The following is a 13,449-nucleotide window of genomic DNA, read 5'->3' on the forward strand; positions in this document are numbered from 1 at the left end:
GCACAGGTCGAGCTCCTTGACATCTCTCTCAGTGCCACCAGCCCTGGTAAGTCCCAATGCTGACTCCCTCATCGACGTCTGTTTCACGTTGACTAAGCCCACTGCATCTCAGCATCCCATGAAGCACATCCCTCTCCAGTTCCTCACTGGCCACATCTTCCTCCTGGGTGCCCCTGGGGGCAGCGTCTTGTTTCAGCTACCGGGTTTTTATCTGCGCCAGTTCCCACCTCAGCGCTAATCTCTTTAATTCCTTCCTGCTGGAACGTTCTTCACAGCTGGCAGTGCTTACTGCTGGTTACTTGTTGGCGCCCCACCTCTGTGGGTGGCTGCATTCCCCTCCATCCCCCAAAGTAACAGGGTCTACTAGCACCCTGTTACAACTACATTCACCCAGGTTTATCTTAAACCAGTTTAGTCATGTTGAAACTGGTTTATGTGCACTGAGCTTCTGTTCTGTTACAGGTTTAAACCAGTTTCTGATTACTTAAACCGGTTTATGTGTATCTTCTGTCCCTAGCCCAGGAGTTCAGTGCATTAAAAATAGCTTCCTGAAAAGGTGTTGGGTCTATCGCATCCTTTTTGTTGGTGAGATGTGACATCCACTCTAGGAAAAAAAACTTGACAGTTTCTTTGGGGCTGATGTGGGAGAATGAGCTGCCATGTGAGAGCATGCTTATGTCAAAGATCATGTTAGTCACACATTCATAGTTTATCAAATCAGAAGGGACAAATGTGATCTAGTCCTATTTCTGGGTAATATAGAGTATAGGATTTCTCTAAATTAATTCATATTTGAACAGCTTTTACTGCAAGCATCTAGCCTTGATTTATAACTTTCCAGTGATGGGGAACCCACCATGATCTTTTGTAAGTTGTTCCAATGGATACATATCCTCTTTATTAAAAAAATGTTTACTTTGTTGTGCTGTCTTTATTGTCCTGTACCCGCTTGGGAGGTAATACACATCTGATTTGTCCAGTCAGTTGGGTTTTACAATTCCAAATGAATAAATATATAGGGTAGTAGGTACCAGCTTGAAATATTCTTAGAGAAACAACTTGTCTATTTTGTGAATACAGTGCACTTCACTGAAGACTTTACCTTGTTGTAATGGGCACATGAAGTTATCATCAGGCTTGTATTTTGAGAATACTTACTGAAGCTGTTGAACACCCAGACTTAGTCATCACATTCATGTCTGTGATATTTGTATTAATAAATGCCTCAGTAAACATGACTTCGAGTGACTTGATTGCAGTATTGCTTCTTTTTCCATTTATGGACCAAACTATGTACCTAATCCATGTACACCTTACCTCATGATTCAAAAAAGTTTAAGTGACAGGAAAAGCAAGATGAAGCAGAAATGCCTAATACATTTATAGGAATTCTATTTTATAACAGTATTGATATATAAGCAGTGTTCTGGGATGCTTCTTCCAGATTTTTATTCTCTTTTTCTACCTAAATGCACGTATGGATGAAACTATGATGAGTAAGTGTCAAACTACAGTCCTGGTACAGAAGAAAAATATATTTTATATTAATTTGCATACTGTTTAACTGTATGGTCAAATTTGACTCTTTCTTTACATCAGTTATATTGTAAAAAGAATAATGTTGTGTGCATTCTTTTACCAAGAATGTGTTTTAAGAAACTTACTTAAATCTATTAACAAGAAGTATATTCTTGAATCAATGTTAAAGAAAAGACCTTCGAAGTGAGAGTAGTTTAATACTGCATCCATTTTAAAGACTATACTGTCAAATATCTGTGGCTACTTTACATTATTGGAGCAGTATAAAAGGGGCTTAGTGTAAAAAACAACCAGGTTCTTTGTGCCTTCTGTGATAGCTTATGAAAGTATGCAGGCTTATTAGGCCTGTGATAGCAAATTATTAAATTTAGTCTCAGCAGGGAGCATAGATTTTCTACAAGAAGTAACTTGGTAATTTTTCCTCCCAAAATATCTAAGGGTAGAGTACATAATATAGTGGGCTGCAATTATTTTTTAAATATTCAAGTTGGTTTTGAATTTTTGAGGTACTAATTAGTACATGCAGTGGCTACTTTCTAAGATTTTATATGTTTCAATGTTATGAATTTAACAAGTTATTTTTCTTTTCAAATGTGATTATGATATACTTCAGTTAATATTTATATGCAGTTCCTTGTATAAATTGTAAATCCCATGAAATTTGGTATAATAGAATTTAGAGTAGACATAGTGATGCATTCTATAGCACTACAAAGGGAATGCTCATTGGGAAAAAAAATGTTGCTGCTTAGTATGGATAGCCATCTTGAGGATTAACAGAGTACAATTTGTTTTTATTGAGTGACCTTTACTTCCAGCATAAAAGCAGAGCAGGGTGGCATCTTTAGGACTAACTAATTCAGAAAGGCATAAACTTTCATAGGCTACATCCTATTCAGTCAGATGCTACAAAGAGGCATAGCAGCTGACATCATATAACATCATAGCATCTGACCAAGTAGACTGTAGCCTGTGAAAGCTTATCTTTCTGAACAAGTTAGTCTTAACCTGCCACTCTGTCCTGCCTTCTGCCTGATTTCAGACTGACATGGCTAACTGTCTTTCTCTTTTAATACAGATGTTATATTATACACAAATCTTAGTGTCTTTTCAATGCAATTTTTTGTTAAGTAAATATGACTTTTTAAGTTGCATATTTACCCAGTCTTATCCGTTCTGTAATAACTGTAAAGTTGTGAAAAAAATAGATTTTCCTCAGCTGATCAAACTTATTCTGGCTTCTGTCATGCAGGCTAAGTCCTTTCCATCTCATCTATCTTCAACAGTAATAAAAAGCCCTTAGTCACATCCTCCCATCTTTTACCAAAAGGAGCAAAGGTGCAATATTTCAGTTCATAACTTTTCAGTCCACAACTATGTTCTCAAGCCCTGATTCTGGACTGCAACTCAGGTATTTGTTTGCTGTGTGATATTTGCTGACTTCTTTGGATTCTAGAGATCATCAGAGCAGAACACTTCCTGGTGGGTGCATCTACATATGAGCTTTACTGTGGAGTTGACTAATTAGCTCTGCAGTAAAGCATCGCCATCTACACATGTGCTGGTATTACGGTGCAGTACTGTTGGGAACAATACGGTGGAGTCATTTACTGCACAAGAAATGCATATGTGGATGGTGACTAGGACCACAGCGGTTTGAGCTGGGGCAGAGCAGCCTTGCGCTGGCAGCAGGCTTAGCGGGTCAGCCACATGGCTTTGCAGTTTTGGCAGTCTAGTGCTTCAGCCAGTCCATCTGCTGCCTGATGCCACCACCCAGAGCCTGGAGCTGACCCTGCAAGACTGCTGCCAGTCCAGGGCTGCTCTGCCCTAGCTCAAGCTGTTGCGGTTCCAGAGGAATGTGAAGACACTGTGCTCGGGATCAGCTGACTACTGTGTGGACTGTGCTGAAGTTTAGTGAGCTGCATTAATAGCTTGTGCAGATGCACCCAGTTTAAACTAAAGAAACTGTATGGGCTGTTGAAACTAATGTGTGCAGCAGGTATTACTAAAATCTCTCTCTCTTTCTATATACACACACACACATATATATATATATATATAGAGAGAGAGAGAGAGAGAGAGAGAGAGATCAGCTGAGGAAAATGTATGTTCTTTACAAGTTTACATTTGTTTCAAAATGGATAAAACTCAATGAATATACAACTTCAAAAGTCATTTCACACAGTAATACCTGCTGCACACATTAGGGTGTGTGGGGGTGTGTGGGGGTGTGGGTGTGTGTGTGTGAAAGAAAATGTTAAGGATGCAAAGTCAAGCACTTACGAGTTAGGAAAGGGTTAACCTAATCTGGCCAATTTGTGCATATGTAATATGATACAGTCTTTAATTTATGATTTGTGCATATAATAATATGATGCAGTCTTTAATGATCATATACATGATTAGTTTTTGTAGCTTCCTATATTAATTAAGAACTCATTGTTGGAAGCAGAAGGCTTGAGAAATGGATGCTGTTTTATAAAGTGTCAAGGAAAGCAATTATTTAACACCCCAGTTAAAAACAAACCTGTGGTTTTAAGAAATGAGCCATACTTTACTCTTAAAAATGTCATGGATCTGTATGTATAAAAGGAAACTGTATATATAAAAACCATGTCTATATAAAATAGAAACTTCATATGTAACAGTGTGTGTGTGCGCGCACGCGTGTGTGTGTGTGTGCATATACATATAATATGAATGCTTTTGAAAGATAGCCTTTCTGGTAAAATATATCTTCTATTTACAGGTTCATTCCCTCATTCATTATTTATTTAGGAAGCTTCCACTATATATATAACACTGACGTTAACTGTTTAAAATAGAACAACATTCATATGACAGATGCATGCAATAATGGCTCAGTTAAACAGCTGCTACATTTGGATGTTATTAAATAACTGCATATAATAGTGTTATTTATATTTGCATTTCCTAGGAGTTCAAAGTATTTTTAAACTGCATATTAAGAAAAGAAGTTCAGTGAACATACAAAATTACATGGAAGTAAATTTGTAATGGTTAATTTCTGAACATGGAGAAGTTTTGATTGGAAAACGTGCTGCTGGAAAGCACTGAAAAGTCTGCACAAGACTTCCTTTAAAGAATGTTATATGCCTTTGAAGTAGTATATTTGTCTAATGAGCAGATGTGGCTGTAAATTTCCTGAATAGAAAAATAATTACCCCACTAGAGTCAATGGAAATCTTTGTCATTGATCAGGCCTGTAAATCACAAATTATGCTTATTATAGGCTATCTAGTATGCAATATAAATTGAATCCTACATGAGGAAAATGAATAATTTAACAATATCTCCTTATAATTTTTCCTATTACAGGAAATTGAGATATTTCTGTGTATTAGGACATGTAGCATGTTCTCTCGTTACTTAATCAATAAACTAAAACTTTATGTTTTATCAACATGTGTTAAATGAACATTTTTATCAAGCTGCCAGCCCACCTCTACCCTCCCAGTTGGGAAAGTACCAGTCTAACTGGTCTGTGTATGGGTTAAGTAACTGAACATCATTCATGTAAATTATTTAGTATTGGACTGTATGCAAATAGGATAAGGACAATTCTAATGCAACTTTATGGGGAAACTTAATGCTTTTACATCTCCAGAGTTGTGATCATCTGGAGTAAAATATTGCTCCAATGGATGCCTATATTTACAACACAATAATTGAGCCATATGTACACTGCACACAGATTCATTACATAACTCAGGTGTGTGATGTGAATGCAAGGACTGGTGAGTTAAATGCTTCTATGAAGGACCATGGGTAATTAGTCACAATGAATTATAACATATGCAATGGATATGTGTGGACAAACGTGTGGTCTTTGTGTATCCAGTGAACATTCATGTGCTTGTGCTGTTATTTCATGTTGAATGAGCTATATCTGCACAGCCCCATTGGCTCAATGTGTGTCTCCAATTCACCCACCCCACCCTCCAGTGCCAAGAACCCCGAGATCCCTCTGCTCCCTTCCAGCCCGTAATGTCTATGAAATCTATGAAAGGGAGCAGAGGGATCTCGGGGTTCTTGGTGCTGGAGGGTGGGGTGGGTGAATTGGAGCCGCCCACTGGGGGGGAAGGGCTGCACTGTACCTGCCCCACCTTCTAGCAGGCACTGAAAACCCCCCAGATTGAAATCCTTCTGCTCCCTTTCTCCCCTCCCATTCTGAAAAAAGTGACAGTCTGGCAGACAGCACAGACAAAAGTTACAGAAGACGCTCTTATTTTGAAAGGTCTTCATCTGACACCCCACCCCCCCTGCAGTGAGGGTTCAGATTTTCACTCAATTTTTGAAGCTGTCTGCATCTATACACTTGTGTTTGGTCACAGCTATAGACCATTTTCTGTGGCCAGATCGGGCGAACATTGTTACTTTCCTGCACCCAAAAGGGCTAGATGGCCTGCCCCTTGGAGCCTGGTTAAGACACTGGGCATGTGCTTTCATAGGCACTATAGGGGTTGTACATGTGGAAGCACTGCCACTTCATAATTTCCATATGCATCTTGCAAAAGCTAGCATTTTCTCCAAAGTTTCAGTCCCTGCGATTAAGTGACAGTTACGTTTATTAAAGTAGGCTTGCAGCCTGCCAGCTGGTAGGCACTTCAGAGTGACTCTTAAGCCATCTCAAGACCCATCAATGAGCCAAGGTAGAGATCACCCTCGAATCAAGGGGTTGCTTCTGCCAGAGAAGAGCTCGAAAATAAAAACTCAGAACTGAGAAGGTGCATAGGGACCAGACCTGGGGCAATCTGACTTTTCACACAGAGGCTTGCGGAAAGGGCCATACCCTATAGGGCTGTGTGAAATTTAGCTGGCAGTTTCGTTTCGACAGTTTCAACTCGTTTTGAGCTCAAAACAGCAAAATTGAAACGAAACAGAGAGCTTTGAAGCAACCTCGAAACGAAACGAGGCGAGCTGAAACATTTCAATATTTTAAAAACGTTTTGAGTTTCAAAGCTCAAGCTGGACTTGCCTGCAAGGAAACAGAAACTAAAGTAAGGAGAGGGAGGGGGAAGAGGGGGGAAGCGGGGAGAAGGAGCGCTCTCATTGTTGACTGCGTAGCTGGCTAGTGACTGTCATCCTTCCCTGAGGTCCCTTCCAATCCCAGTGCTCTGGGGGAGGGATGGAAAAACTGCATAAAAGGCAGGATTGTTTGAACTGCCCTGCTTTCTGCCTTGGTGTCAGTTGAGTGAGGGTGCACATTAACACACACACAGTGTCACCCGCCCATGTCACGAGTTTTACCTGTAGGCAGCTAGAGGTGCAGGGCCCCAGAACCCCTGCACCTATCTCCTCGACAGCTGGCAGGCTTTGTGGCCACAGCAGGGCATAGCAGGCCTGCAGTTTTCACTCCCCTGTGCCCCAAGACAGACACAGTCCTACAAGCACCCATTTCACGAGTGTTGCCTGTCAGCAGCCAAAGGTGCAAGACCCCAGAACCCCCTGCACCTATCTCCTTGACAGCTGGCAGGCTTCGTGGCCTCAGCAGGCCTGCAGTTTTCACCCTGCTGCACTGTAACACACAGACGGTGTCACCCATATCACGAGTTTTGCTTGTTTGCAGCTTCAGCTGCAGTTTCCCCCAAATCCCTGCACCTACCTCCTTGAAATGTGGCAGGCCTCATTGCCTCAGCAGCCCCGCCCCCAGCAGTTTTGACCCTGCTGTGGCTTAACACGTACACGGGACATGAGTTTTTTTCTTTCAAGATTTCAGGTGCAGTTTCCCTGAACCCCCTGCACCGGTGTCCTTGAAACTTGGCAGGCTTCATACCCTCAGAAGGGGCTACCATTGCTGCAAGGTTCATCCAAATCAGGCCAGAAATGACAAAGTTATAGGCTGTTTCGAACTTCCCCACTATAACCTATGGGCCAAACGTCAAAACAGTGTTGAAACAGCAAAACTGTTTCAACGAAACAAAACAGAACAGCGGTTTTGAATCTAAACGAAATTCGAAAGAAACCCCGTTCCCTCGAAACGGAACGGTGCCCTTTTGCACAGCCCTAATACCCTATCACTGAATAGCTAAGGGAGGAGGAAAGGGTTTGAATTAGGGAAGGGGGTGGGGGAGCGCGCTGAGTCATGTCATGAGAGACGAGGCCCCCCCCCCCCCAAGATTGGAAAATCATAACCTGGGGGGGGGTCTCTGATTTTATTAGGGCATCCTGATGGGCAACCCAATCTTGACTGCAGACCCCGCAAGAGTCAAGTGTCCTTCCAACCCTGGAAGAGGGACTTGGCAAGTGCTTGGACAGGCCTGGGACTATCAGGTCACTATACTGGTGGCAGGGTCTGAGCTGGTGGGCTCCCACGGGGGGCGGGGAGCTCCATCCTACCCAGTCCCCCGCTGAGGGCTCAGCTCTTCTGCCCATCCACCCCCGGCGACCAATGGCCAGAGCGCATGTCGGCTCAGCGAGCCAATGGAATCAAAGCACCCGCCTCTCGCCTCTCTGCCCCCCCGCTCGGATCGATTTCCCTATTCCCTTCTCTTCCCGCCTCCTATTGCGGCGCAACGAAGCTTGGTGGAGTGGAAATCCCCGAGTCGGGCCCTCCCGTGACAACACCGTCCGCCAATCGGGAGACGGCGAGCCGGCTCCGCGCTTCGTGGTTGGCTGCGAGAGATGGCAGGAGGCGGTGCCGGGCGCCGAGCAGGGTAGGTGTCGCGGGCCGGGCGCCGGCAGCGGCTGAGGGGGCAGGGGTGCGGGGCTGCAGCGAGGAGCCCCGCGGGGGGGAGGGCGCTGGGAAAGTCCCGGGGGCGGTGCTGGGCCTGTGCGGGGGACGCCTGGACAGCGCTGCGAGCCGCCGGCCGAGAATGAGGCGGAGGTGAGCGGCGCTCGGGATCCGGGGGGAGGCGAGGGCAGCCCCTTCCCCGCTTTGCGGCCGCCCCCCGCGCTCGCGGCCTGACGCTTCCTCCGCTGCGGGATGCGCGGGGCGGCGCTAGGCCCGGAGCCGGTGGGTGTCGCGGGGCTGTGGGTCTGGGCTCTCCGGGGCGGAGGTGCGGCCCGTGTGGGGCGCTGCTCTGCCGGCGGATCCGGCACCGGGGAAGCAAGGAGGCAGATTAGTAAGGCGCCCCGCCCCCCCTGACGAGCTGCACTTGGGGAATCCGGGGGCTTCAAAGCGAAGGTATTTTGTTTTCTGCAGATAAGACGCAGCCTGTCAGGTTAGCTGCGAAGAGCTGGCAGTCTGATTGCCTTGCGTCTTAGCGTTACAGTCTTCGCCTGGCGCCGCGATCAAAATGCGCTTCCCGCACACGGGAAAAGGCGTTCTGCTGACATTTATTTACTTACCGTATTTTACAGTGTATGAGTTGACGTGGTGTAGACAGACCTCAGCCCTGTATTTCTGCTTAAAAAGAGTTAGGGTTTGTGTAGATCTGGTGTATACTTCGACCTTGCCTCACTGGGAGGGTGGGACGAGGGTGCCTGGGTGAGCTGGTGGCAGGAGAAGACGGCGGGGATGGCAGGCGAGGCACCAGAAGCCTGGGCAGCTCATGGGAGTGTTGCATCAAACGCCTCTGAGCTGGGGCAGCACCCAGGCCCCGGGCAGCCACCCAGCTGGACCGTGGGAGAGGAAAGGACCACGTTCCCTGCAGCTCAGGGGCTGCCCTGTCCACCAGTAGCTTGGCCCAGGGCATGGAGGGGGCGGGGAGACAGGCAGGCAGGCTCCACCGAAAAAAAGGATGGGGCCCCTTGCCGCTTCTGCCTTTAGTGGGCTCCTGTAGCCTGCAGGATGCTTGGCACTTCCCGGGAAGGGGCTGCCTAGCCCCTTCCCGGGTGAGCACGGAGGGTGGCAGGAGGGTGGCTGGGTGCACTGGTGGTGGGGACAGCATCCACGGCACTGGAAACCCAGGCAGCTCATGGGAAAATTGGATCCAGTGCCTCTGAGCTGGGGCAGGACCCGGCCCACTGGCAGCCTGCCTGGCCAGGCCTGGTGGGCACTGCTGCTGCAGATGGAAGGACTGGGCCCCCCTGCAACTTGGGGGCTTCCCAGTCTGCTGGCAGCTCAAACTTTGGGCATGGGAGAGGTAGGCCAGACTTGATGGGCATGGGATTTGGGTGCCTAGCTTTGCTCTGGGGTGTTGGACAGGGGCAGGGGGAAGGCAGGAGCCTGACCTGGCCTCATTTGGTGCCAGGGAAGCCCCTAGAACGCCAGCATGCTGCCTTACTTTGTGGCAGGGTGCCAGCATGGGGTCCAGCTAAGGTATTGATATGGTGTATAAGTTGAAGTGGAAACTTAAAGGTAAATTTTTTGAGTTTCAAACCTTGACTTATATGCTGTGAAATTTGTGTGCCGCTCTCACTAGCAAAGGCTCAGGAGAGCTTACAAAAAGTAAACTGAGTAGCTTTACTTGCTACTCTCTCACCGTGCCATGATGGTTGTTGCCCCATCGCACCCACCTCTGCAAAAATAGCCCATGTTTACAGCGTGGTGCCTTTTCTAAACAAGGGACAAGCCATTTCTTTGACAATTAATAAATATTACTCTTTTTTCGCTTTACAGTATTTCTTAAAATAAAATACTAAGCATCTTAATGATAACTACAAGCTAAAAACATCAGACTTCCAACAGCTCATTGGTTTGAGTTAAAGTTGTTGTAAAGGTCTTACATTTTCTAAGTGATATAGTAAATTCACATTGGCAGTGGAAAGTTGTTTTTTTTCAAAAGCATGGGTTTTTTGCGTTGCAAGCATGCTATTTTATACTTCTGTTGCCATTTGCTCACTCGGTTATGGCCGTCTTCACTAGGCTTTTAGAAATGGTATATTAATTTGCTCTGTAACTGTTAAATACGTGGTTTTTAAATGTGGGTATCTACAAGAGACAGGTCAAACACTGCAGCCTTTCTAATTTCTGTACTCTGAATGAAAGCAATGGATTTGTGTATATTTGTGCTGAAACCTGATAGGTGATATTAACCTTCTTGTTTAGCCTGAGTCAGATTATCGCAGGGTAGAAACAAAGTTCTCACATTTCAGAACAAACCTTTTACTTGACCAGATGATTCTCTGTAATAGTATATGCTAAGAACTCAAGACAGGTCAGAAAAAGCTTAGGGAAGCTTCAAACTCAACCAAACTTTGGCCCAAACTTTGTAACTTTTTTAATCCATAGTGCAACTTTATAGTCACATTAATCTAAGCATGCTTTTCCCCCTTAATTCGCAGACCCCTTTGGGTATTAATATAGCATAATAGATGAGCACAGAATAAGACTGTAAATGAATAGAAAGTTTTGACGTTAGTCTCACTATGATGATAGTCTGACGTGCTTGGTCATACGCATCATATGCAGTATAAGGAGATGAGAAATTATGATTAACTTTAGCATGAGTTAATTTGAATGTTGAAGGCAAACACGGTTTTGTCTCTCATGTTCTTATGGTGCTGTTTATTTTGTATTCCGTGTATATTGTAACTACTGTATCCGTTATCCCATTCAAACAATGGAATTGGTGATGGTCCAAATAGATTATATATATTTAAAATAAAAATAAAGTTGAAGTTGCAAAAACTTATTCCAGAGCATGCTATACCCATTGTAATCTTTGATTTACCTACTAAAACAATGCTAAACAAAAATTAGAGATGTGTTTTGCTCCTAATGATGACAGTTTGTTAAGGTAGCATATATACTGTAGCCATTCACAGTGACCTGAATATACACTTTCTCTCTTACAAAGTTGGTGGTAAAGGACTGAGTACTGGGTCTCTAATGGAAAGCAACCTTCAGTACTAACTAGTAGCTGTCCCTGCACTTCTAGAAAAATACTTGCTTCAATATTTAATGGTGGTATTAATTGACTAATCCACAGAAATGAAAAATAATTAAACTGGAAGATTGATACAATTGTATATAGTATAATGGCACCATCATATTGTGTATAGCAGCTGCATTAAGATCTTCAGTCAAGTTCGGTACTTTTGAACATGTTGGATTATATTGTTCATAGGTTCATATTTTTATGCTGTTCATTGTTGCATACTACCAGCACTTTACCATTCGTTATAGTAGCAACAAAGGAAACTCATTTAAGAGAGGTTCTTTATTCTTTTCTAAATTTGTGCAGATTGACTAACAGGTTTTTCTCTCATGCATTGAGATTGACATCTGTTACGTTTTAGGCATATGATATTTGAAATGACTGTGGCTTTGATCCTGCAGTGACTGAAAGTTGTGTTTAGCTTTACACTCAGTGCATAATTACTTCTTTTCCCACACTTCAAGTAGTCCAACTGAAGTAAAAAGCATGCATCAGTCCTTACAGGATCAGGATGTAAGACTTGAAACCTGGTTCTAACTCTAGAAATACAGAGGCCTCTCAGCTCCAATCTTCACAATTCAGTTAAGCACTGTAATGTAGGGGATGCAGTCATTAAACATCATTATCGTGACTTTAACTTGAAAACATGTTGACAGTCAAACTTCCAGATTTCACCTTAGTGACCTCAAGGGTGCATCCCCATGAGCAGGAACATGCATTTCCCTGTCCGTGGGCACACCCCTACATGTGCACTCTGGCACATGGCAAATTGCTCTGGGTGGGGTAGGAGAGGCTGGAGCCAGTACCTGGGCTGGCCCCAGCAGCCTTACCTGGGGGCTTTCTATGGCTGCAGCAGCCGGAATTTGGGCACGTAGATGTGTGCACCGTGCAACCTTTTTCTTTCTTTTTTTGACACTGAGATCTCCCCATGTCAAAAAAACCTGCCAGACTGCAAATTAGCAGTGCAGCAAATGTGCATGGTTTGCAGCGCTGTGGACAGGTTTGCAGCATCGCAAACTACACATGCGCACCCTTATTGGGCTTTTTTGGAACGCAGACATACTTACGGATCCACTGGTGCTACCAGTTGCTGCCATGATGCAGAATGCCATTGGCATTGACACCCATATGCAGATTCAGGAAAGATTAAATAGATTCTGTGTTCAGGACCTGAATGGCTGTATTATTGTCAAACAGCAACAGCAGGAGGCTTTGTTTTTTAGTGCAGAAGTATGTGAAAGCCTACTGCTTAAGAAAAGTTTTAAGTGCTTACATTCTCCCATTCATCTTTTAGTGGTATCTTACAGCATAACTTTTTTGAGCCACAAGAAAACTAAAAAAGTACTTTTCTGGTCTTTAAAACAAAGACTGAAAACATATATATTCCTAATGGTCATTAATTGCTTTTCGTTCTGAATAGCTGCCCAAATTGGTCTTGGGTTGTGTGATGGGACTAGAAATGGATTTCAAGGGATTTGGCTGAACATAAGCAGGGAAAATATGTGGAGAGAGAGAGAAAGAAACATAAAAAAAATAAGGAGGCAAATTAATAAACAATTAGTGAAACATTCATTTGACATGTAATCTGCTTGATGGTGGTTCTGTCCACATGATTTTAAGCATTGATTTTTAAACTCCAGAATATAGGATGTAGCACATGAAGTATATTTGCATATTCCATTCTGATAATCCATTTTATCCAGCTGGATAGTAAAGTTGATGTGTTTTAAATAGAACATTTTAAAAAGCAAGATGATACACTGAATAAACAGTAATATTTTTCTCTTAAAGTAAATATTTTTAAATAAGATAAATAGTATGTTTTGGATATATGGTCCCATATAGATTGTACTTCTAAAGTAATTCTAGTGTTCCTTATTATTACAATAAATTATTTGTTTATTAAAATTGACGTTGCTATTCCTATTGTGTCTTCATAGTCCATCTGCTTTACAATCATGTAATAGCTTGTAATAAAATTGTTCAATCTACTGAGGAAGCATGTAATGTGTGTTATATGACACAGGTGTTTGACTGTTTCTGATGCAGAAAAAGTATTTAAACTCTATAAAAGATCCTCAGTTCAGAGAGAACCTTTTCAAAATGTGCCCGTAATTTTGGGCTC

At 43.5% G+C, this 13,449-nt stretch overlaps 2 protein-coding genes across 6 annotated transcripts in view; one reads left to right on the forward strand and one right to left on the reverse strand.

Annotated features, from left to right (window-relative positions):
- The window catches only part of SNX20 (sorting nexin 20), a 34,361-nt gene extending 25,250 nt beyond the window's left edge, over positions 1-9,111 (reverse strand). The window contains exon 1 of the mRNA XM_025204281.1: positions 8,851-9,111. The gene's annotated coding sequence lies outside the window, so the exon portion shown is untranslated. The remainder of the gene's footprint in view (positions 1-8,850) is intronic.
- Positions 8,238-13,449, forward strand: part of CYLD (CYLD lysine 63 deubiquitinase) — a 37,524-nt gene continuing 32,312 nt past the window's right edge. For 4 of the 5 annotated variants that reach the window (XM_006023700.3, XM_025204278.1, XM_025204279.1 and 1 more), the window contains exon 1: positions 8,238-8,386. The gene's annotated coding sequence lies outside the window, so the exon portion shown is untranslated. The other variant, XM_025204277.1, reaches the window with a different exon arrangement.

This window comes from Alligator sinensis, unplaced genomic scaffold (assembly GCF_000455745.1).
Source record: "Alligator sinensis unplaced genomic scaffold, ASM45574v1 scaffold173_3, whole genome shotgun sequence".
Classification (NCBI taxonomy): Eukaryota; Metazoa; Chordata; order Crocodylia; family Alligatoridae; genus Alligator; species Alligator sinensis.